Source organism: Nymphaea colorata, chromosome 7 (genome assembly GCF_008831285.2).
Source record: "Nymphaea colorata isolate Beijing-Zhang1983 chromosome 7, ASM883128v2, whole genome shotgun sequence".
Lineage (NCBI taxonomy): Eukaryota > Viridiplantae > Streptophyta > Magnoliopsida > Nymphaeales > Nymphaeaceae > Nymphaea > Nymphaea colorata.
In genome coordinates, this window is record NC_045144.1 from 22,972,194 (window position 1) to 22,999,234 (window position 27,041).

Here is a 27,041-nt window from a genome sequence, read left to right on the forward strand (position 1 = left end):
CTGAATTGAACAACACTAACATGTGGACCTAAAAAAGTGTCGACAAACAGGCAAACACAAGCATTTGCAGAAAATCATCAAAGAAACTCTTCAAACACCCATCAAACTTAATCTCCCCTAGAAAACACACAGATCTCTCTATAAATGAAAGAAATGTGCAAGAAGAACCTAGGCACATGCCCTAACCTCGGGAAACCAAATTCTTGTGCCAACGACAGATGCCCATGATCTATACATGCCATGATATGTAGAGATGCTTCACGACATGCACCACTATATTTCATCGCTATAAACCATCACCGGTATAGGCCTAGAAATTCCCACATGTTCTCTTGTTTCACATACATCTGTCTTCTACTGTTGCGGATATTTTTGCCCTCCAGCATGGCTCTTGTTTTTTCCAGCCTGGTTGTTGAAACTGATCCAAGCTTCATGTGGGTCTCCATGAATTTCTGCTGCAAGAATAGCTATCTCCCCTTGACCCTGCCATTTCCAAATTTCTTTGTGGATGTCTTTCGAAACACTAACCAGTTGCACATAACTCTCTCCAAACCCTTTCACCTATTTGACCAATTATATGTGTTATTTCTACCAATTTGTTCACATTAATAAATTGGAAAAAGCACTTCAAAGATTGCTAATTTGGGACATTGGGGGCTCGTTTGGTAAGTAGAACAGTTTGTAACTGTTATGTGAATCTGCCATAAAAATCTTTCTAAGGTGTTCTATGAATCTACTCCATCTTTGAACCATATTCATGAAACATTTATCTTAAGGGAATTTTGCCTCATTGAAATGCCCCATCATTCCTGTAGCGGAACAGTTGATGGAAGGATCCATTCCAACTCCATAAGCACACACATGTATAGGCTCATATGCCAAAAAAAAAGACCTTAACAGCCTTATTCCTATCATTTTACGTGAAAATGTCCCAAAAACTGCCATATAGCCTTTGACAACCTTAGGTATCTGATCTCCAAAGCTAACAACTCTTAGAATTTCAAATACCATTTCTTATTAGACCTTTTCTTCTGGAAATAGTACTAGAGCATAAATTTGCAAAAACTGCATCTTTAGTTAGCATGCCTTACAAGTTACAACTAATGTTAAGCTTTTCCTCCTTCAGAAGAGAGACTAGTCTAATTGAGCTGCAAACTTTGCTACTCCACTCTTATTCCAATACACTACCTTAATGTGGTTCATCCTCATGGCTCCTTCACATTAATAAATCACATGATATACGACTTGCATAATATTTTCACAAAGCATAATATCCCTAGTCCAGATTACATATACTTCAAAATAATGATGAATAATAATGTAAAAATCTTGCTTATCGAAACAGTAATGCACCAATTTTCTAATGCAACAGCCAACAAAGATTATATATCCATTCACTATTATATTTTTTTGTTCCCTGTTAAGGAACCACAAGAACTTTGAAATCAAGATGCCCTCATCAACTTTGAAATTGTTTTGGACTTTTAATAGAGACTGAAGCTTCATCAGTGTTTTATTTATCAACATGCCATCTAGATTAATGAAGACCTTCTATATATTATTTTACACTTTTCTTATATTTTACGCATTAATTCAATCATGTGACCACATATTTTTTCTCATAGGTAGCATACGTAATTAAAATAGACATGTTGATCAGTGTCCCTCTTCACGGATGGGCCAAATCAAAAGTTTACTTGTGATATTCAAGTAGTTAGGTTTCATGACTGACTTGATTCAAGAAAATTTTAGGTTTTCGCAAGTTATGCTTGTGCAAACTGGTCATTCCCTTTTCTTTACATAGAATTTATCTTTATTTCTCCACTGCTCTTTGCTTTGTGTCTTTTCCTGCTAGGTGATATATCCTTCTTGGCTCTCCGCCTGTTGATTTTCCCACCAAAAGGGTCCTTCTTGTTTGAGGCACCTTTGAACCCTTCTATACATAGTTGCATCTTTCTTGTGTCTTTCTTTACTCCTTGCACCTTAGACTAATCCTTTTCATTCCTGTAGAGTCTGTTTGGCAGCAGGGACACTTTGTGAGTGTCTTATAAACCTACCCCAAGGCTTGAGGTAGATTCATGAAACACTAAAACTTTTGTCCATGAATATGCCCCAATATTTGGAGCAGGTTCAAGGGACATCCACAGAATGTTTCTTCTCCCAAACGACCTCTTATTGATGAGAAAAGGACATCTCTTGGTGCTCCTAAAAGGAGATGAATTCAGGTAGTGAATACCTGAGCCCAATAGCACAGTCTTGTGCCTCACACCAATACCAATCATTTGAGTACTGGAGGTCTCCCCTCTAATGATCCCATTCAACCGAATGCTAGCCATTTTCTATCTAATCCCCTATTTCCTCCTTTTTAAGGTATGTTTTGCTAAATAGAACAGTATATTTCTTTTCATAGTTGAATAATGTTCTCTCTCTCTTTACTTGAATATTGCGTTGTTTCAAGTTATTTGATTTTTCCTATCTATACGTGAATGTATGGCGAGAATGAGAGTATGGTTTGAGAATTTTTACCTTTATATTAATTTTTGAGGTTGGAACTTGTCCAACTCGGGAAAAATACTCAAGAAATATGTACATTTTAATATGTATTTGTATGTCATTTTGCTCGGTAGCCTTAACCCCATCGGCAATTCATTACATTACTTGATGATTATGTTTCCTCTCTTGCATATAAGACTAGTTGAGGAGGATCAATCATGTTTACCTAGATCTAGTATCAAATACAACCTCCTCAATTTAAGGCTTGATTCAAAACAATATTTGCTCTTCTACTTATTTTAATCACCATCTTAGGCAACCGATTTTGCATGATTTTTCATATTTCAAAAATTCCCCAATACCTATTTGTCTCGGTAATTATGTTGCCGGGCTTGGTCTTCGGCGGAAGCACAAGACTAAACCTTACAACTAAACCACACCTTGGGCGGGAAGCTCCCTTGTTAGTATCATGAGTGGTAACTTGTGGTATATCGACGAGAGTCCAAGAAGAAGTAGATAAACCTTATCCTTAGTTGCCAAATGAAAAATTTTATGCTCTTACCAAGCCTTTTGGGTAAGGTTTATTATCATATCTTATATGGAACAATTTGATTAAACCCAGTTCAATTAAGGTCCTATGCTCATTTTCTAAATATATGCATGATAGAGGTGGCCTTAGAAAGGGCTAGATGTTTATCATGGTATGATGATCACATGTGCATCTTTCACTATATTTTGATCAATTTAATAATTTTACCTTCTGTTTTCTTATTTAAATCAATGTTTCATTCGATCAACTCTATATAATCTTCAACATGATCACACCATGAGCTCATGCTTTAACCCAACTATCTAAATGACATTGATTTTTCAAATACTGTCATTCAGCAAATCCATTTATCAGAATTACTTCAAGATCTACATTTTATCATACTTTGTCAATTTCTCATCTATTCGTTTGTCCAACTTCATATTTCTAAACTTGATAGCCAGTTATTGGCTCAATTACCAGCTTTGCATGACTTATGTCATGCATTCTTTTGCCCTCATTTTAGCCAAATATTTTTTCAAGTTTCAATACTTATGATGTGTCTTTCCTCACATTTTACTACTTCCATAATTTCATTGGATCATCAATTATTCCTTGGCAAGTCTATTTTTTCTAGAGTTGCTTCGAAATATACATTTTATTATACATTGTCAATCCCTTATTTATTTTTCCAACCTCATGACCACCTATTGGCCCAATTACCAACTCACTTGACTCAAGTCTTGCATTATTTCTCCCTCATTCGTATGCAGCCCAATAACTTTCTAGCTTCAATATACATAGTGTGTTTTGCTTCCCATGGGTCGTCAATTATTTTTTGACAGGTCCATCTTTTTGTTGTAGAATTGCTTCAAAATCTATATTTCATCATACTTTATCAATCCATCATCATCATTATTTATTCATTGGTCCGACCTCACATTTTCTAATTCAATTACCAACTTTGCTTGGCTTAGGTTATACATTCTTTTTCCTCATAATTCTCTATCCTCAGTACTCATAGGGTTTATTTCATCGTATTTTACTGCTTCCATAATTTGAGACATCGATTGCTCTTTGTCAATCCATCATTTATTTGTTCGGAATCATATTCTCAAACGAGACTTTGCTTGACAACTTTCTAGAGTCAACACCAATAGTATAACTTTCTTCCTATTTTATTACTTTCATGATTTCATTGAGTTATCATTGGATGTCAATCTTTGCTTAACTCGAGTATACTCCATTTTTCAATCATCAGACATGTACTCGAGTATACTCTATTTTAAATCATTAGACATGCATGAATTAAAAATCATGTATTGATAAATTGCTCGTAATTCTCTTTATTTTCCTATATTATCAACTTGATATCTTTCTATGAGAATCACTAGTTACCGATCATATTTCTATAATAAATTGCTTTCGTTCAAACTTTGTCCCAATTGCATGTCAAAATTCTTTTATATCCAAGTGCAGACGTGTGATATTACCTTTCGTTTATTCGTTCATTCTTTGAGGCAACTTCCATTAGTTTCTCCGCCTCAATCTCAGTTCGTGATCAACATGTGCTTGACTCGGGCTGTACATTCATTTTTTTCTCATTTATATTTAGCCCAATAATTTGTTGGCTTCAATACATATGATGTGTCCTTTTACCATTTTACTACTTCCATGATTTTATTGGACCATTGTTTATTCCAAGATTTTTACTAAAGCTCTGATTATATTCTATTTTCAATCGTCGGAAATTTGATTTTTGATTTATTCATTCACCTCTGTTGAATCTATATCTTCATAAATCAAACCACATATATTTATATTTTACTTGAGATTTAACCATTTCAAAACTAAGATTTTCTATTTTTCTACATTATCTTGATATCTCGCCATGAGAATAACCATCTACCAGTCATATTCTTATAACAAATTTCTTTTCTACCAGCTTTGCCTCAATTTCTTCTCCTTAGAGGCAAAATAGAAATTTTTGCATTCCAAAGTTCATATATATGTCATTACATTGCACCCTCATTTTCCTATTAGTAGAAAATATATCTTCTTTATATAATTTTGCTCATACCTTATTTGATTGAGGCAATTTCCATTACTTTCTTCACCTCAGTCTCAATCCAAGACATCAACCATTTATCTTCTACCTAATTCTGTTATTAATCTTGGCAATTGCTAATACTGGAGCATTTTTTTTATTTTTATTTCAAGACATTTCCAAATTGCTTTTTCAACAAATATTTTTCATGAACAATCATCATTGTCCACAGAAAAAAGGATCATATCCCAATCAAATCAACTTAGCTGTTAAGCTAAAGATTTGATCAAGTGCAATTCGGCCGCTAGGTTCAGAGCTTTCTAAAAGCTAGCTCAACCATGCCACTAGATAAGGGAATTTTATGGAGCAAGTGCAACTTAGCCGTTTGGTTAAGGGCTTTTCAAAGCAAGCTCCACCCAAACATTAGTTTGGAGAATTTTAACAAGTTCAAAATCTAGCCTTGGGTGAAAACAAAAATTTCACTAAAAGCACTCGAGGTGATAGGAAATTTTCTTGCCACAACCAATGAAGGAGCAACACGGTTTCATTCATTGCTTCAACAAAGGTATTCAAGGTGATGAGGGTTCTTTTCCGGCATTGTCACTTGTTATGGAGCAACCCATTCAGGAAATGGGTAAAACCTGAAATTATGGATAAAAGAGCAACCCACACAAGCAAGGGGTTAAAACTGCAATGCAAGCCGAAGCAACACACGCAGGTAAAGGGGTTAAACCTGCACTGCAAGCCAAAGCAACTCACGCAGGTAAAGGGGTTAAACCTACACTAGAAGCCAAAGCAACCCACATAGGTAAAGGGGTTAAACCTGCACTACAAGCCAACGCAGCCACACAGATAAGGTGTTGAACTTCCAAGCCAATGCAACGCACATAGGTAAGGGGATAAAATTGCGATGAAAGTCGAGGCAACCCATTCAGGGGGATAAGCCTGAATCTGATATCGGCAAACCCGCGTAGACAAAGGGTTAAACCTGCGACATTAGCTCAAACAACCCACTCAGGTAAGGGGTTAAGCCTGATATATTTCTCCCAACATGTTTTGTTTGAAAAATTTGTGGTGCTTATGTTTGCCACTAAGCATGGCTAACACCGACTTAGTAATAAAGAGGGACATCTGTAATCACCCCAAATTTTTCTGAAAGATTGCGTTATTTTACTCAAGCACAAAACCCAAAGTTAGACGCAAGATTCAAATACAAAATCCAACTTTTAGATCCAAATTAGAACCAAAACCTGAGTTCAGATCCAAGTCAAGCATTTCAGACCCAAAATTTGAATCGCATTCAAAACAACAAAATTTGAGCATCACGCGTGCACGGACCTTCCCTTTGTTTTAAACTCATTTCTCATGCCAAAACATGTTTTAAACCTAAGTCGCATGCTTGAACGAGTCGACAACCGACTAAACCAAAATCGGATTTGGAGCAAGTTCAGAATCGCTCAAAATGGAGTCGATTGCTCGTTTTTAACAAAAGCTTTTCTTTTACACATTTTAAATTAAAAAAATGTTTTCTATATAATGAGCCAACTCTACCCTTGCTGTGACGACCATAATTAATGTAAGAAGGTAACTGCTTGACTCTTTGTGTTCGATATGCATTGACCGATCTATATATATATTTCCAGGAGCTATGAGAATTTATCTATTATAGTTTTGAATTAATAAAGATAGTTCGGGAAGGCGAACAAAGGTTGTTCTATAATACTTTTCATTTTTGGTATTCCTTTCCAATTCATATAACCTAAGATAGTACAAATAATAATGCTAGGCTAATTGGTATGTACAATGAATATGGAGGAATAATCATTTTTCAAATAAAGTTGTCAAGTTTTTTGTGGAAATTCAAGAAGGTCAATAAAAGGCAGAGCATATTATATGTTAAAGTGGGGAAACCAGCACCCCTAACAAGCAAGTCGCCCATTACATAACAAAAGGCGTGTTGCTTGGTGACAAGATTTAAAACTGTCCTGTTGCCTTTCAGATACCCTCAAATAACATTATTACGAAAACGACTCCAATTCTGAAGCTGGTTATAAATGTCGTGTTGGGCACGAAAATTTCATACGCCAATATAGTGGTGGTGGAAAATGCCTTTAGTTAATAGAAAAAAGAACTTTTGTAAGTGCAGATAAGATCGAATGATTGAGTCAATGGTAAATGTAGATCGAAACGGCAAAGAAACATCTTCATTTTTTTCTCAGTTTATGTTGTTATCTCATTCTCTTCATGTCGCATTGTCATGCCTATTATTTCATGCTCTTATTGTTATTTCATACACACTTTCACATATCCATTATATCATATATCTGTCATTATCTTATATGTTAGCCATTATCTCATATTCATTTATTTTACTATGCTTTTTCATTATCTAACACCATTCCATATCATATCTCATGTCCATAACGTTTGAGATCATAGTTATGAGACAAAGTATAGAGATATGAAATAATGAAAAAAGATATGTGATAATGATAGGTTAAGAATGTCACTGTACACGTACAATGCTGAAGTAAATATACTCTACCTATGATGTACATACGTTGTGTACAGAGTGGCACACTCCTCCAATTCCGATGACCAGAAATAAATTATAGTCTTCCGTCCCCCCTCCCTTTCCCATCCACACTTCTTATAAGAAAGCGTCCATTGACGCCAAACCGTGGAAATGAAAAGGTTGCGTTTTTTGTGATTTTCAGCCGTCTTCTCTGTCATGGCCCTTCCCCGTTCAAGGTTCCTTCTCATCTTCCTTGTTCACATTCTTGCTCATATCTGCAGATCACCTACAACTTCACTCAACAGCACCTTTCTCTTCAACCGCTTCTGCCCCTCAGACCTGAACCTATCCGACTCTGCAACTGTTACGAGAACGGGGGCTCTTTCCCTGACCAACGATTACCTTGCCACGAATCCAGGCATCAAAGGCCATGCGTTCTACCCTGCCATTCTGCAGTTCAAAAAGCCTCCTGGTGCTAAGAAAACCAAATCGTTTAGTACCCGTTTCGTGTTCGAAATCGTATCCCAGTTCCCGGAGTCAGGCGGCCATGGCTTTGCATTTGTCCTGGTGCCGGCCACCAACTTCTCGCAGGCCACCGGAGGCAGCTACCTCGGCCTTTTCAACGGGGAGAACAACGGAAACCCAGCCAATCATGTATTTGCAGTTGAATTCGGCACGGTTCAACAAGAAAAAATGAATGATAAAGATGGAAACCATCTGGGCATCGATGTGAACGGTGCCAACTCCAGTTTCTCGAAGCCTGCCACTTACTATACAGAGTTTGGCAAGAAAGAAAAAGTGGTTCTTGACAGCTAGACCACCATTCAGGCATGGATAGAGTACGATGGGCAGGGAAAGCAGCTTAATGTCACCATAGCTCCATTGTCACACCCGCTCAAGCCTAACCATTCCCTCATATCATATTCCATTGATCTATCCCCTGTTCTGCTTGAACACATGTATGTTGGATTCTCTGGTGGCATTCAAAAGCTAGAAAGAAAGCACTACATCTTGGCATGGAGCTTTGCGATGGACGGAAACACACCAGAATTGGACCTCTCACGCCTTCCTTCTATTCCTCGGGATCGTACTCCACTATGGAAGTCTTTTAAGCTGTTCCTTTTCATGTCTGCAGCATTAGTGGCCCTCTTATTTCTCATCTTCACGGTTGGCATATCTTATTTGACCAAGAGGAAGAGGAAGCTCACGTCTGAGAAGATAGAAGGATGGGAGATGGACTACCCACATAGGCTCCCCTACAAGAAAATCTACAGGGCAACTAAAGGTTTCAAGGAAGAGTTGGGGAAAGGAGGCTTTGGCTGTGTCTACAAAGGTGTGCTGCCCAGAAGCGGAATCGAGGTTGCAGTGAAGAAAGTCTCACATTGTTCAAAGCAGGGGATGAGGGAATTTGTGGCAGAAGTGTCAAGCTTGGGGAGGATGAGGCACAGAAACTTGGTCCAATTGCATGGTTGGTGTAGACAAGGCGAAGATCTACTCCTGGTTTATGAGTTCATGCAGAACGGGAGTCTAGACAGTCATCTTTTTGCGACGAAAGGGAGCAGGCTGAGTTGGGAACAGAGGTTCAAGATTCTAAAGGGAATTGCTTTCGGCTTGCTGTACCTTCACGAAGAGTGGGAGCAAGTGGTCGTGCATAGAGATGTTAAAGCAAGTAACGTTTTGTTGGATGGTGATCTAAACGGTAGGTTGGGTGATTTTGGGCTTGCCAGACTCTATGACCTGTTAGGAACAATACACAATAAACTCTCCTCTCGTACTCTCAAGAGGGGGTTAGAAGCAACAAGGAAGAAGACAACGATTTACGTGGTTCGGAGCAATAATCTCCTACGTCCACGGTCGCACAGATCTCTTGTATTCTCTCTCTCAGATGAACACACAGACAGACACACACCAGCAGCGGCCATCCTCTAAACATAAGGATTAGGGCAAACCCGCATTTGTACAAAATGACATATATGCCCTTACATATAGAAAAAGTAATTCAAGTATTGCATATAAGTGTCCAGTATGGATCAAGTTCCATACACCAACAATCTCCCACTTGGAATTTGATCCATCCAAGTGCTTGTACATCACATACTCAACCTGTGCGACGTCCCCTCATCAATCAACCTTGGAGACCAACTGAGGTTTAACATAACCTCAGCTTCTCAGCAGTCACTGGCTTTGTCAACATGTTTGCTGGATTCTCTGTTCCATGATTTTTTTCAAGAGATAGTATCTTCTCTTCCAACAAATCTCTAATGAAATGATACTCCAATTCAATATGCTTTGTTCTAGCATGGAAGACTGGATTCTTGGCTAAATGAATTGCACTTTGACTGTCACAAGAGAGAACACTCTTATCTTCCTTTACATGCAATTCTTTTAGAATAATCTTTAGCGAAATAAGCATATCATCCACATATAATAGTAAAATGATATAACAACTATCAAGGTTCTTAAAATAGCAACAGTGATCCATATCACACTTCTTGAAGGCATTCTCCCCATGAAGTTATCAAACTTTTTGTACCGCTGTCTCGGTGCCTGCTTTAAACCATAGAGACTCTTCTCTAACTTGCATACAAGATTTTTCTTTCCTCGTACCTGGAAACCTTCAGGTTGTACCATATAAATATCTTCCTCCAAATCCCCATGAAGGAATGCAGTCTTTACATCTAGTTGCTCCAAATATAAATTTTCACCTGCAACTAAACTTAATACCAATCTTATAGTAGTTTGTTTTACAACATGAGAAAAAATTTCTGTATAATCTATACCTTCTTTCTGTTGAAAACCTTTTACTACTAACCTTGCTTTATACATTTTTCTTTCATCTGCTTCTTCTTTAATCCTGTATACCCATTTGTTTTGCAATGCCTTCTTTCCACAAGGAAGCTCAGTTAGTTTCCATGTTCTGTTAGCATGTAGAGAGTCTATCTCTTCTTTCATGGCTAACTCCCACTTGACTGAATCTGTAACCTGCATTGCTTCATCAAAACACTCGGGTTCTCCGGCATCAGTTAACAATAGGTAATGTAAATAAGGAGAATACCTTCGATTTGGTTTCGGCCTTCTACTTGATCTCCTCAATGGAGGTTGGGATGTGCTTGGTTCTTGTTCCATCTGACTGTTTCCATCTTGAGTCTTAATTGCAACATCATCTTCAGAGACATCTTGAAGTTATACAATGTCTTCACTTGATTCTTCTCAGACATAAGACTATCCCTGTCTTTGTACAGAGCCATTTCATTGAACACTACATCATTATGTCTAATGATTTTCTTCGCTTTATCATCCCAAAAATGATACCCAAACTTATCATTTCCATAACCAATGAAATAACATTTCCTGGACTTAGGATCTAATTTATCCCTTCTATCCGAGTCTATATGTATCTAAGAGACACAACTAAAGACTCTTAAGTGTGTAAGATTTACCTCCTTACCGATCCAGGCTTCTTCAGGTATCCCATAGTCCAAAGGAACAGAAGGCCCATGATTTATCAAGTATGCAGCTGTACTGATTACATCCGCCCAAAATATCTTTGGCAAGCCTGAATGCAGTCTCATGCTTCTTGCTCTTTCACAAAGGGTTCTGTTCATTTTTCCAGCAACCCCATTTTGTCGTGGCTTTTTAGGGATTGTCCTTTGTGTTCGAATCCCATGATCTACACAAAAATCTTTAAACTCTTTGCTGTCATACTCACCTCCATTATCTGACCGCAGACATTTAATCTTCTTTCCGGTCTGATTTTCTACTTCTGCTTTCCACCTTTTGAAAACAGTAAACACGTCAGATTTATGTTTGAGAAAGTAAACCCATACCTTCCTTGTGCAATCATCAATGAATGTGGCATAGTATAGGGATCCTCCAAGGGAACGAACTGGAGCTGGTCCCCAAACATCAGTATGCACCAACTCTAGCTTTTCCTTCTTTGGAGGCCGTCCAACTTTGAGAAAGTAACCATTTTCTGTTTCCCGAAAACACAGTCTTCACATAGCCCAATGTCTACAGATTTCAAGTCATGCAACTTGTTATTTGTTGTCATGATCTTCATTCCCTTCTCACTTATATGCCCAAGCCTGCAATTCTACAACAACCACTGTGTCTTTCACATCTGCAGTCATGTACAAAGTGCCAAGTTTGTGACCTCGTGCTATAACCATAGCACCTTTGGTTATCTTCCAAGATCCACCAACAAAGGTAGTAACATAGCCTTCATCATCTAACTGCCCGACCGAAATGAGATTCCTCTTCAACCCTGGGACATGTCTGACATCTTTTAACTTCCATACATGTCCATTCTGCATTCTTATGTGAACCTCACCTTTTCTTACAATATCCAGAGGTTCATCATCTGCAAGGTATACTCTGCCGATTTTTCCTGCAACATAGTTGTGCATACTTTCATTAGAATACGTTGAATGAAAAGATGCACCTAAGTCTAAAATCCAAGACTCAATAGAGCTATGTACACTTAAGGCAAGTGCATCAGCTATATCTTCTGTTGCTGCATTTGCTGAATCATCTTCACGATTTGGGTTCTTCTTCTTCAACAACCTGCAATCTCTTTTCCGGTGTCCTGGCTTACCACAGTTCCAACAGCCATCACTTCAAGGTTTGGATTGACTCATTCCCTTAGATTTGGACCTTCCACGCTCTTGGTAGCGTTGATTAGTTCTGCCCCTATTTTGAACATTTTGGGCAGAACCGAGAGGTTCTCCTGCCTCTCTTCTGCGAATGTCCTCACTAAGTATTAAATCTCGAACACCACTGAACTTTAATTTGCTTGACCCCGATGAACTACTCACGACGGTCACAGTGGCACTCCAACTCTCCCGTAGAGATGACAGTAAAATTAGGGCTTGAACCTCATCATCAAACTTAATATCCACAGAACATAATTGAGAAGTAATAACATTGAACTCATTTATGTGATCCGTAACAGAGACACCTTCAGCCATTTTCAAATTAAATAATCGACGCATCAGATATACCTTATTCGAAGCAGAGGGTTTTTCGTACATATCTGTTAGCGTCTTCCTCAGACTTGCTGTCGTCTTCTCGTTAACAATGTTGAAGGCGACGTTTCTGGCCAGCGTCAACCGGATGACTCCAAGGGCTTGTCTATCTAGCAACTGCCAATCTGCATCAGCCATTGTTGCGGGTTTCGCTCCCATGAGCGGTTCATGTAGTTTCTTCTGATATAAGTAGTCCTCATTCTGCATCTTCCAGAATCCGAAGTCTTTACCATCGAACTTCTCGATTCTGACCTTTCCTTCTTCCAGTGCCATTGTTCCTACCGTGAATGAACCGAGCTCTGATACCAGTTGTTAGGAACAACACACAATAAACTCACCTCTCGCACTCTCAAGAGGGGGTTAGAAGCAACACGGAAGAAGACAACGATTTACATGGTTTAGAGCAATAATCTCCTACGTCCACGATCGCACAGATCCCTTGTATTCTCTCTCTCAGATGAACACATAGACAGACACACACCAGCGGTGTCCATCCTCTAAACATAAGGATTAGGGCAAACCCGCAGTTGGATCCGCGGTATTGCATATGAGTGTCCAGTATGGATCAAGTTCCAAACACCAACATGACCATGGTACCAATCCCAAGACTACCCACGTCGTTGGTAGTCTAGGTTACATGACACCGGAGCTCTCTCGCACCAGCAAATCCACGACAAGCTCCGATGTGTACTCATATGGTGCCTTGCTCCTAGAGGTGGCCTGTGGAAGGAGGCCAATTGAGCCCGAAAGGCCCTCTGACGAGATGATTCTGGTGGAGTTGGTCCACTCTATGTGGAAAGGTGGACGAATACTGGATGCCATGGATAAAAGGCTCGGAACGAGCTTTGTCGTCGAGGAAGCAGAGCTTGTGCTGAAGCTTGGCCTGCTCTGTTCACAGAGTGCACCTGAATCAAGGCCAAACATGTGGCAGTTGACTCAGTTTCTTAATGGGGATGTGCTGCTACAAGATCTAGAACACCAGAATCTAGGTATCCATGATCAAGGCATGAACCAACTCCTTCTGCAGTATCCATCTTTGGATCAGGGATCGTCAACTTCAGCATGCTCAGTCTCATCCGAGAAGGCATTGTCAACCTCAGGAAACTCGGACCCATACAGGAAGGTATCATCTGCTCCGGGAAGGGTAACTCTGGCTTGTGACGTATGAAGACAATTCTCAACACGTCATTTCCGAGGCATCCGAAAACTCATATAGGATCAGTGAATTGACAAGACCTATGACGTTATTTTCTGAAAGCTGGGTCCCGCAGGCCACCTACCTCAAGCAAAATGTTTGCATTATTTAATACTTGTGAAATTATATTCTTATGAATATACATTAGTTCCTCATTGACCATTATCTTCACTACTCATAGGTTGTGGTAGCCATGGCACAGAAAATTCTCCCTTCCTACGCCAGATTTAGACATAGCATGCATTTTGTTTCTTACTCTTTAAGCGACATGATTATCATCAACTATAACACAGTGTCCCGTTGTTGCCTTTCTTTCATTGCCCTAGGCCCAGTAGTTTAGTTTTTGCAAATTAGGGTAGCTTACCCTTTTCTGACAGCATTTTTGATATTAGGTTAGGTGATATCAATAAACTAAACCATCAAACAAGCCTTTTCTATTGCACAACTTCTGATTTGGATTTAGTAACTTCACTAGAATCTTAATTGCGATAAGCATCAATTATATATATATATATATATATATATATCTTCGGGCTTATATAACAAAATACCTACAGTGTACTTTTGCATGAGATAGGTGAATAGCTTTTCTACAATGAATAATTTATAAAATCAAAGAGTACTATTATAATTACCTTAGCCAGATTTTCAAAAGAAGTACACTTATGCGCTCAACAATTGATCAAATAACAAGAATGCTCCTTATCTTTTGAACTTCATAAAAAGGCCATTAGCTTGTGCTTCAAACCCCCATACAGCAATTTCTCCAATTAAAAGTATTAAAATAATAATATACGAAATGTCCTTTCTTTGACTAATTAGAAAAAACATAAGATAAAAAAGAAAACAGCCTTTACTAAACGATGAGGATAGACAACAACCCTCACCGTTCGAAAGGGCAATAGCCATGGCAAAGTCTTGACACCTCTGCTAAGAGAGTCAATGACATACCCTCGCTGTGCTGCCAGGGGTAACCATCACCTTTTGTTGGGCATCAAAGGGCTGACAAACCCTTGCCACTAGAAAGCAAGGGCGGAGGCAGGGGGCGGGTAGAGCCATGCCTCCCTACACCACCCCTTTAGATTTTTAAAATTTCAAAAAATTATATGTAAATTTTAGTTTAACTTATATAAAAAATATGAAAAAATAATTGTGCTGTACTTATTAAAATTTTAGCCCCTGCAACAAAAAATTTCTGGTTCCACCCCTGCTAGCAAGGGCAGTGAGGGTCGATTGTGACCTAACAGTCCAGCAAGGGCAGGAAGGCAACTCCAGCTCCCTGGACAGCGAAGGATCGTCGAGCCTAGTGGGTGGAGAGGGAAGGTATGTTAAGAAATTTTAGGGGTGTTGCCTTCACTCCTCATGTCAGGATCTAAAGCAGTTGAAAGAGAGACGTTGAAAATTCTTTTGGAAAGCTGACCTTCTTAGGAAGTATTACTCGTGTCTCATTCTCTCTTCCTACCCTTGTCAGAACAGATCTTCTTTTTATGTTCATATAGCCTCAACATATAATATCGATGTATCCCAATGAGGAAAAGGGAAAAAAGTGATGGATGAGAGATAAAGAGCAGGTGCCGATAAAATGTTAATGCATAACAAAATTTGGGGACAAGAAGTCCCCTAGATACAAGAACAAACCACAAAAAGAAAATTGAATAAAAAAAATATACAAGTCAGCAGCGGTCCATAAAAACTAATTTTGGTGAGGTGAGGAATGAGAGAGAACATACTGAGGTTGGAAGAGTCTAGCTAGTTGGGAGAGAGTGAGTTGAATTTATTTGAACAAAAACGAATTTTGGTTCACATCATATTAAGTACATAAAAGGATTCAATTACTCATAAATATGAGCCAAAATTTGTGTGGGCTTCTCTAGTATTGAATTATTGCGCTTCTTCAATTTAATAATGCATAAATCTGAACCATGTAGAAAAAATCATTTTGATATCCTCATTGAGATATTTTGGATAGATGTTGTTCAGCATGTATAAATACACTTATTTAGGGACTGAATTCAAATGAGAAAAGTGGGGAACTGATTTTTTTTCCATTTTTCTGGATAGGCATTCTCTTGAATGAACTGCCTCATGTTTCCTCATCCTTCTTTTGTTGCCATCATGCAGTCGATATTTTTGCTTACTTTTCACAAAACATCTGCTTCAGGTTGGAGGAAGATACCTTATAAACTTACCTTTGCCCCCGTGTCTAAGGGTTCAGGGCATGCTTTGAGGACCTAAGTGGCAGCCGTGCCATCATTTTTCAGTAAAGTTGTTTTTCATCTGAAAATTTTTGGGAAAAATCACAATATTTTCCTGATATTTTTACTTGTTTCTCATAAACATGGCCAGATTAGTGAAAATCTTGCTATATCTGTGACAGTGGTGGAAACAATATTGATATATTTATAGTAATCCTATATATTATCAATACAAATAAGTTAAGAAAGAATTCCGGAAGAGTTTGCCAAAATTTTATTTGCAACAGCAAGATCTCATTTAACAATTGAAATGTAGCTGTGAGACTTGGCCTTGGAGGTGACTAGAGAAAGAACCTGTAAGTAAATGGAAGCTTAGAAACACAGAACAAGAACTAATGTCCGTTAATTGATTTACATATTTGATATATGGCCATGCATAATTGATTTACAGAAGATGGGTCGAACCCACTTGTCTTTTTGGTGTCCTTTATCAAAAGCAAGACCTAAATTAAGCGTAGGTCCACTTTATTTGCAAAAGTTAATTAAATAACAAAAACACATTTATCACAAATCAACAAAGGTCATAATCTAATTGAACCGACAGCACCAAAATTAAGAAATATGGATCTAAAATGAAGCATTCTTTTTTTTTTGTCTATGTTTATGATTTGTTCTTAAACATGTTTGCATCTTTTCCAAAAAAACAAATTATGAAAGAAATAGTCGGCATGAGTGCGTAAAAGTTAATGTACGACATGCATACTGTTCATAGACCACTCCTTTTAGACAAAAGCGTACACTTATACATGACTTTTAAACTTTTAAAGGTCTACTTAAATATTTTTCATTGCATTAAACAAATACGAACTTTGAGTGTATTTATAATGAAACAAAATGGCCGTTTACCTAGTTATTCTATTGTTTACCTTGTTAACACATGGGGAATTCACGGGGTGAATTTGTTTGTTCTGACATGTGGTAGGCTTGGTTATGGGCTTTTGACTCTTGGCTTTTAAGATTCCATGTTCCATTTTGGCTTCGATGGAGAAAGACTGTGCAACTGTGCTCCTTTTCTAGTGGAGGGATTCAGAAGATCCTAGACGTAAGACATTATGCAATGAAATGCATGGACAGATCTATGTGGCGCCCTCTTTTCCCTCTATGAGAAAGGTGGAGTAGACTTTGCTAAACTTTTAAGTGAAGTAAAGTTTTTCTGATTTACTTGGCCAAGTATCACTAGATTCCGTGGGGTATATTATGCTATCTCTTTGAATGGAGAAGCTGATAAGCTTTTGTGGATTAATGGACAGGAGGCATCCTCACTGAAACGTAATGACATTTACAATAATATCAGGAGGAAGGACCAGAAAGACCCATTGAGATGTGCATGTTTTAAAAGAAGCTCCCAACTATGGATTGAATCCACTGGTTTGGTGTATTACTAGCGATTACCAAGATGCCCAGTTTGAAAGGGATGCAGAAACAGTTGACGAAAGTCCGGTGTTTTGTGGGCCGGAAGTTCAATATTAATATTCGTACCAACTCTCCTTGCAAGAAAAGATGAAAGGTGTTGGAAGCAGAAGTTTTGCATGCTTTTGTTCAAGAATTGTTGGTCTATGTGTCTTAACAGTCTACAACTTGTGGAAAGAAAGAAATGCGGGCTTACATGATAATGACTGTAAAAAGGAGGCAGTAGCAATGGATCGAGTTAACTTCGATTCGACTTCAACTTGCTTGAAAAAACTCTACCCAACTTGAATAATTTATACATGAGTTGAGTTTGAGTTTAAATTTATGTTTAAAATGTTAAACGAGTCAATTTCAAGTTGTAAGAACCAATCTGGTTTAAACTTGGCTTGCCTCAACTATGTAAAACTGGTTCATCATAGTTGAATTAGTTAAATGAGTTAACGAGTTGACGAGCTAAAAAAAAAAAGATAGGTTAAGATAAATGAGTTAACTGAGTTGAGCTCATTCTCAACACCATATAGTCGAATCGAGCTCGAGCATGTGCTCTGGTTCCAATTGAGCTCAAGCTCGAGTTTTTTGAGATGAGTCAAGATCCAGCTGGCCCCAAGTTGGCTCGTGTACAACCCTGGTGGTGGTGGTGGATTATTGGCTAGAATATTTTGGGAGGATTTGGAACAATTTGTGTTGGCAGCTTCTTGGCGGGTGAAATGAAATCTCTCTTTGGCTGAATAGATGCCAGATTCTCCTCATTCTTGATCTTCCTTTTATCATCATCGGGTAAGGTGGAAGTGGGCCAGAAAACACCTATGCGTTCATGAGGTTCCAGTGGAGTGGTATGGGCAATTACGAGCACCAGCCCCACAAATTTTTGCTATATTTATATATGTACCTTTGATTCTTTAGTTATTTGTAAATATTAAAGCCCCTTAAAGTATGAGAATGATTTAAATAATGCCCATCAGCTAAAAATTGCTAGTTCCACCACTGTTTTTTTTTTTATAGCCACAAATGGGTAGAAATCTTCTTATATCCACTTTGAATTGGATATTTGACCATTCCAACAAAATCGGATATAAAAAAATAATAATATCTAATTAAGAAATAGAATTTAATTGATCAAAGATACAAAAATATCTGATCCAATTTGTATGCAGATTCAGACTTCCTATATCCAATCCTCTTACATGCATTTTGAAAATCGGTTGGATTCAGTCCAAAATTCGCATTTGGATTCAGATTTGATTTCTCTTTATTTGTACTCAAATCGGAGTACATGGATATCCAAAAAAATGGATACGGTTAAGATATATCCCATTGGAATCCAATCCTTGGCATCCCTATAAATAAGGAACATCTGATTTTCTAATGGGCACTCCTTTGAATTTCATATGGCATTGCTGCTTTGGTGGTAAATGCAGAAAGGACAGGATGGCATGCATGTAGCTAGTGAAATTGTTCAATAGAGGTGGTTGAAATGCATATGATGCTTCTTGGGAAATTCCTGTTGTGATTCTCAGTAGATATCCTTGTTCATACTGAAAAGGTTTCCTTGTCTTCTTCATTTTCAGTCAGATTCAAGCAGGAAAAGAAGGTTCCCAATCAAGGGTTTCCCCAGAATACCAGATCAAGAGATGAATTAGCGGATCATAGGGCTAAGTCGATGCATGCATCGCTTTGCGAGGGCTTTTTGGGCTTTGCTAATCTAATCCCTTGATCAATGAACCTACAAAATCCCTCAGGAAGCTTTGAACCGTAGTCTCATATCAATCCCGGCAGGCCACGATTCATCTATAGCCGAGGCTCAGACAGGGAATCGAAAAAGTGACCAGAACCTGTCCCTGACCAGCTCGTGAGTAGCATCCCCTTCTCCTGTCGTGGATGGACTCTAGCCTGGGGGGGGGGGGGCTATAGAGATTTGTATGGAAGCTGCAACTCTTCTCAATCTTAGGTTTTGTTTGTTTTTTGCACTTAAATCAAAGCGGTTTATATATGCCTTCATGGTGCACCAAAATTTTATTCGCATGCATGTGATCTGCCACATGGTGAACGAAGGTTTTCGACAATGAAATTGGGATCAGTAGTCAATGGATTTACTTTATCAAGAATGCCTTGATCGCAAAAGTCAGTCCGTATTTTCAGGTCGATATAACCATTATACCCTTTTGACAGGCAAAGAACCATCTTTTAGTTTCTTGTCACGCTCCTTTCATTATCTCATACCCCTATGGTTATTTCATACCCATGTCGTTATCTCTATGAAGCCCTATAATTTCAAACAAATGTAATGAGATATAAACATGTATATATGCATATATATACATATATATATATATATATACATATAATTTGTTTAGTTTTATGAAGTATTGGGACCAATCAAACTAAGTATTAAATCTATAATTAATATTAGAGGGGTGTGGTTGAGTAGAACGTTAGGACTATTAGAAAGAATAAAAGAGATATTAAATGGGGATAGGAGATGCAAAAGAGTCACCCTTTTTCCTTTGGGTAACAGTAAATTTGAACGGAAATTTTGGGGCCATCAAAAAGAGCTTATTAAGCTTGAGTAAATGCCATTTTCACCTTCTACTCGCTGCTATCATAGTGAAAAAAGCTTTTGTAAAGATTGGAGAGAGAATGTGATACCTTCCATTTGCTTGTTGCATCTCTGGTTGACTTCTACATTGAGGACAATGACTTGTTCTCTTATCATCTCAACCACAAAGTGTTAGAGAAGGATGCTAGTAAGTTGCTGATTCATATAGTCTCTGTTCAGGTAAGTGCTCCACTTAATTTGGGTTGGCAATCATGAAAACGTAGATATGGTTATGTGCAAAAGGGTTATGTGGTAATCTGGATGTATGTGTAGTACAAGGAAGAAAAAAACACTGATCAGTCATAGTCAATCAGGACTGTCTCGACCCATAAATTTCTCAAGTACATATTTAGAAACAGTAAAAAGCCATGTTTGGACACCTATGCAATATTAAATAAGTATGTTATGGTCAGATCTTAAATATATACACATCTATATGTCACACAGGTGTAAAGAGAGAGGGAGTGCAGCAACTATCATAAACTAGAGTCTTAGTAGATTGTGTTTAGAGTACATAGATCCACACGCAGATTGAGTAAACAAACCTTATATTTTTCAGGTATAGAAATATTTAGACCTAAGTCCAGCATGTAGTTCTCAGATATTTAATATATTTAAATGTATATAAAAATATGTCAATGTATATGCATGCAAAATAATATATATATATATGTATATATAGATGCTTTCGATAATATGCAAAGTGAAGTGTGTGTTCTTTGTTGAGTAAGGAATGATGTTATTTGTGTTAAAGTCATCTTAAAACTAATGTAGTGCATAATTTTGTGAGAAATGTCTACTAAATTTACGGAAAACAAAGTGAGAAGATTTTATTTGTCTACATGTCAATCATAAGGATACATCAATGATAAGATAATATTGTCATTACATGTGTATATATGACAATCATATAAGTGTATCAGATTTGAGAAAAGATTGACCTTACCTGAACAACTATATGGATATATTAGAGACAATATATATTACAATTATATGAGTACATCATGAATGAGATAATACAGTTGTTAAACATATATATATGACAATCATATGGATATTTCCTATATAAGATAATGTTGTTGTTACATATTTATATATGACAACCATATGAATATATCATAGATGAGATAATGTTGTTGTTACATACATATATATGACAATCATATGAATATATCATACATAAGATAATATTGGTTTTGCTTGAATATTTATGACAATCATATAGATATATCAAAGATGAGATAATACTGTTTGTACAAGAACATATATGACAACCATATGTATATATCAGAGATGAGATAATACTATTCTTGATTGAATATATATGACAACTATATAGATATATGAGAGATGAGATAATGCCATTCTTACCTATCAATTTGACAATCATGTATACATGTTAGAGCAAGAGATAAATATTGCCATACATATATATCCCTGGCAGCTATTTGTGCATGTTAAAATTGAGATAATGCTGCTCATACATATGTATATTCAGGGACACATGGACAATCTTATGGACACATTTGATCATCGATAATGTTGTTCATAAAAATGTTATATTGCAGGTGTAAATGAAATGGAATTGGAAAGATTCTCTCCCCTAAGATATGGTAAGCAATAATGCCTATTGTAACCCAATCTAATTAGAATGATCAAAATTCTGTATCGTAATATATTTTTAGGTAGTTGAACTTGTTGGTCTTGAAAATTATGCTCAAGGCTGGGTTTCATGAAGAATTACTTGAATATGGTTTGATATGACAAATCCTTTGTTCATATACAAAAAAACACCAAATATATCTTATGCTATGGCACATGTGGTTGCGAGTGGAATTTGCTGGTTTGTCCATGGAGGTTATGGGGTGGCATGAGCTCATTGTAGCCGCCGATTCCTCCATGCACACTCGACTGAACATAGGGTATTAGGCGACACAAGGGCCTGAGATTTTGTTTCTATTTTTGTAGAGATCAAGGTATCTCCTGGTTCCTCAACCCGAGTACCTAGAGAGGCTGGCCTACCACTTGGGCTAAGGTTGGGTGGTTGGACCATGCTGCTGCTGTGGCGATCTAGGATATTTTAGGAGGCTTCACTGTAGATTACCCTTGGTCTTTGCAGAGTGCCTAGTGAAGATTGGTTATGTTCTGCATGTGTTGGTGCCTACATGGATTTTTGCTTATGCTCATCACTATAATCATGATTGGTAGTTGTTAGACTATCGATGTATCTTCTCAACCCACATTGATTCGTGTTACTGCATTTGTGGTAGTAAGTTTAGCCTTGGTGATGCTTAAGATTTCAGCTCATAGGCGGTGGTCTTAACCTACATATTCGTTTTTGTTTGAGATAAATGTATATCTATTTTGTCGAACCAAGTCGTACCCATGATTAGATATTTACCCCTTTTTCTCTTCTATCTCTATAGGTAGTCCTTTATTGACTAATGGCTTTTGGACAGATTCCCTCAGTTTTGTGACAGACTACCATTGGTGATATAGGCATTCTCTAGGATTATTTTTGTAACTTTTTTTTTCATTGAGTCATTGTAGTATTTTGTTTGGACTCTACATGGGTTCTTGTAACCCCGTTCTTCTTGTTGGATCTGTCTTTGCCTTGGTCATTACCTAAGATTTGATTTGACCTTTAAGACTTGTTGTTTATTTTGTAATATATCTATATATTCCTTGTACATGAAAAAAAGATTGTCTCAAAATTTAGCTGGTGACAACTTTTATATCATCGTACCCAATGCCTTGTGCCAATCGGAAAAGAAAAATGAGGAAAATCATCCAAGCCTTGTGTAGAAGGGTGTTTCTATTTGAGTTTGGGAAAAGGCCAAAAGACCTGAACTAACGTAGAATTATGTTTAGATATGGACATAAAGAAAAATTCATGATGTGCCCCATGAATGTGTGATTCAGATGGCACACACTCGAGGTGGAAAAATGAGGGGTAGAAGTTGTATTCCAAGCATTGATGGAGACCAAAATATAAATACCAACCTTTTTGGATCTCGAGCACCATTGTAAGCATCCAGTAGCAGTAGGAGTTTATCATGCATAGTTTACAAATGATCTCGGGATTGATGCATGATCTTGTGCAAAGTACTCCTTTTGGCAGAAGTAGTGCGGAGACTAACATAATCAAGAACCATAAACCTAGAGGTATAACACACAGAGTTTATGAATCTATAACCACCAGAGTTAAATGGAAATGGTACTACGAATGATGCCAAGGAGTGATTGAAGGAGATCGAGAAAATCTTCGCTACTTTAAACATACTTGATGAAAGAAGGTTCAATTTGGAACCTTTGTACTAAAAGGAGATGTCGAGGAATGGTGGCAAACGTAGAGTGAGGTGATGTTCACCAAACAGGAGATTACATGGAATGATTTCAAGTACATTTTTAAAAATGCCTACACCAGCCTTCACATGATAGAGGTGTATGCAGGAATTATTGGAATTGGAGCAAGGGAGCATGAGTTTACATGAATATGTGGTCAAATTTCGACATTTGGAGAAATATTGCCCACATATTTACACTACGGATGCAGATAGAGTACATAAATTTGTGAGAGGATTTAAAGATGCACTGAGGAGCAAGGTGATGGGCAGTCGTCCAAGAGATTTGGATAATGTCATTGACATAGCTACATGCTTTGAAGAGGATTGGGACAGAAGTCCTGGAATAGGCAAGAAAAGTGGATTGTTCAAGCCAAGACTGAAGGTAAATCAGTTCAAGAGGATCCACAGTGATACAGTGAAGCCTGGGAGAAGTTCAAAAGGCAGAGATCGTCACCACCTAAGAGGAATGATGAGTGTCCCAAGTGTCATCATCAGTACCCTGGTAAACCATGGTACCAAGACACAGGAACATGTTTATATTGCAGTGCCAAGGGACATTTTATTTGAGAATGTCCAAAGAAAAAAGAGGCAGAGCAAAAAAGAAAAGGAATAACCAACTTGTAGGGAAGAAGGTACCAATACGAGTCCACTAAAGGATACCACTATAGAGGATCTCAAATCAAATGATCTCATTGAAGGTATACGTGAAATCCCATTGGGCGCATGTTATTTTTTACTCTAGAGCAACATGTTCTTTGATTTCAAAGAGAATTGTTGAATTATTAGAAGTAGAAGAAAAGAGCATGCCATATGGATTGCACCAGTAGAAAACAAAGTGCTTACATGACATATATAGAAGACATCAAAATTGAAATACAAGGATACGTGTTACCAGCTCCGTTAGTGGTGATCAATATATTGATCCTAGAAATAGATTGGTTATAATTCCACTATGTGAACATTGACTGCAAGAAGAAGAAATTGAAGATCTTTGTGCAAAATGATCAAAATGTCAAATTTGGAGTGAAGAAGCTTTAGGGTGAAAAAAAGATAATTGTCCTATCGATCAAAGCAAGAAAATACACGAAAGATGGGCTGGATGAATGTGCTGTTGCAGCTTGCTAATCAGTCGCATTATATAATGAGATTTCAAGATAAATGAGATTTTGGAGTTCTGCAATAGTGGTATCTCTTTGATAAATGATATTTAGGTACTATGATATCTCATGCCTTAGTCTAATGCTCAATAGTGTCAATTGTTTGACTATTATTTGTTTATTGTGTAGAATGACACTCATTTCCATAAAAGCACGTCATGGCAAGGGATTGCAAGTCCTGGATCTCGATGAAGTAAACAGAACTTATAACATTTGATTGAAGTTCCAAAAAAAAAAAATCCCTATGAAATATTATTGGTGACAGAATGATGGATATCAACCACAGTGCTATCAAATGCATCTTAGAAGCATGTTGGGTCCAACAGAAGTCTTTCTTGTCAGGTACCTTAAATCTTTATTTGTTTTCCTTTTTGTTCCTTTTTCATCCTTTTGTTAGCTACCCTCTGCTAGCCAAAGAAGACTGTAGTCCGGTTAATAGAGTTCTTTAGTATTTAGTTTAAAATTCAAATTAGCGTTCTAAGCTATTTGATACCCGATATTGATGAAACTTTAAGATGGTTAGAATACTTGAGGAAGAACTTAGTCTTCATAGTTTTCTCATCGTTTATACTGAAATTAGACTGACATATAGTATGTTGAGTCTTTCAATAGTCATTTGGAAGGCACCAATCAGGTCAGGCTACCAGATTCCACAATGGATACTTCTTCCAAACAGGAACTTTATATGCGGCTTTTTTTTTGCAGGGGTGGAGGTGGGGAGGCCTTGCAAATTTAGAGGTGCAAGACATTGATGTTTGGTACCACCATTCTTCTAGCAATTTTTTTTTAATAATTTGTTCACACTTAAAAACCAGATTATTAAAAAAATCCTTAATATGAGATGTGGTAAAGGTGGGAACTCTATTTATGTTGAAATCTTATTGCTTTTTCAAAAGGACACAATGAATTTTTAAACAAATTGTATGATGCTAAAACCATGTTAGGAACTTTCATTTAACATCAAAACCTCTTTGCATAATCTAAAGCAAAGTAGTACTCAAATTGCCAAACTGTTAGCCTTTTTGACTTAAATAGTCTTTACACCAGCACTTGGATAGCTAATTGGAGCTCTTATTGGCCGTAGAAGAGTGAACACCACATTTTTGTTACTGTACACTTTCGTTGGACAACCTTCAATCACATGTTATACAATACATAATTAAGAAACATTTTTTCAATGTCAACTCCATCAATTATAGCATTGGAAGATAATCTTTTGCATCCCAAAAAAAAATTGGTTTTGGAGTGCTCTAGAAAAATGATGTTTTATTTTTAATGAGAGAGAAAGGGACTCGCTCGTCGGTAGGAGGATCGACCATTCCTGGCGCCTTTACCAGGGTAATCAATCTAAGGGCTATGTTTATTCTTGATGCATTTTATTTTTGCTTAAACATCTTTTTCATTCAAAATGCAGTGCGGTGATTGAGAAAATATTGAAGATTTGATATTTCAAGATTTTCAGAAAGTTTTGAAGAATCATTTGAGAGCGTAAAACATTTTGATATAAGAAATTTTTAATTGAGAAATTTTTACAAATATCATTTGGAAAACTTTAGAGATCACTTTTTGTTGTCACTTTAGTATTCTCTTAAGACTTTAAGTAAGTTTGAGATTTTGCTCTAATTTGCTTACTACCTAGTTAGAGTCTCATCTCATCTTGCTTAAATTCTTTTAGAGAGATACTTGTAATCATTTGTGATTTCACAAGTGAATATAAATGTATGGATGCATTGACCCTGCATGATTAGGAGTAAATCATTCAATCCCACTATAACATTCATCTAAGAGCATTCCTATCATCACATGCATCTAAGTTTCTCATTTTATAATTGTCATAAATATTTTGATGAAGAGAGAAAATTTTTTGAAAATAGAATAGGGTTGTAAACAATCAAGCATGATTTTAATCTTAGATCATTACTTGAGTTTTGGTTTTGATGAAGTCGGGAAATGAAAAGGTCTTGAGAGAAAAATATTCAAAAAAATGAAATAGAAAAATGACTTGAATACAAGAGAAATAAGGAGAAAAAGAAAGAAATAGATTTTGAAAATTACAAAAATAAGGATTTAAAATAGAGAGATATACGTATACTTGTACATACTTATATATGTATATGTATATATATATATATATATGTTTGAATACGTATATGAAAGCTTGCGAAGAGGAAGTTTAGATCAAATAGAGAGGGAGAAGAAGCTTTTTATAAAGAGAGAGAGAGATTTTATAATGAAGTACACATATATATATTTATATATACGTATACGAGAGTTTGTAAAAGAATATGTAAAATCATAAGGAGAGAAAGACAAAGAGAGATAGTCATGTGCAGGTATACATATATAACATGTATATATGCATATGTCTTCATGAGTGCTGAAATCAATAAATAACTTGGAAATACCCTACTTCAATTTTTCTATGTAAGCTGGAGAGGAACATGGACTCATGCAAAAGCCTAGGGTAAGTCTC

General features: G+C 37.1%; 1 pseudogene; it reads left to right on the plus strand.

Moving 5' to 3' along the window:
• Nucleotides 1-7,800: 7,800 nt before the first annotated feature.
• On the plus strand, nucleotides 7,801-13,776 carry LOC116257227 (L-type lectin-domain containing receptor kinase SIT2-like; annotated as a pseudogene).
• The last annotated feature ends 13,265 nt before the right edge of the window (nucleotides 13,777-27,041 follow it).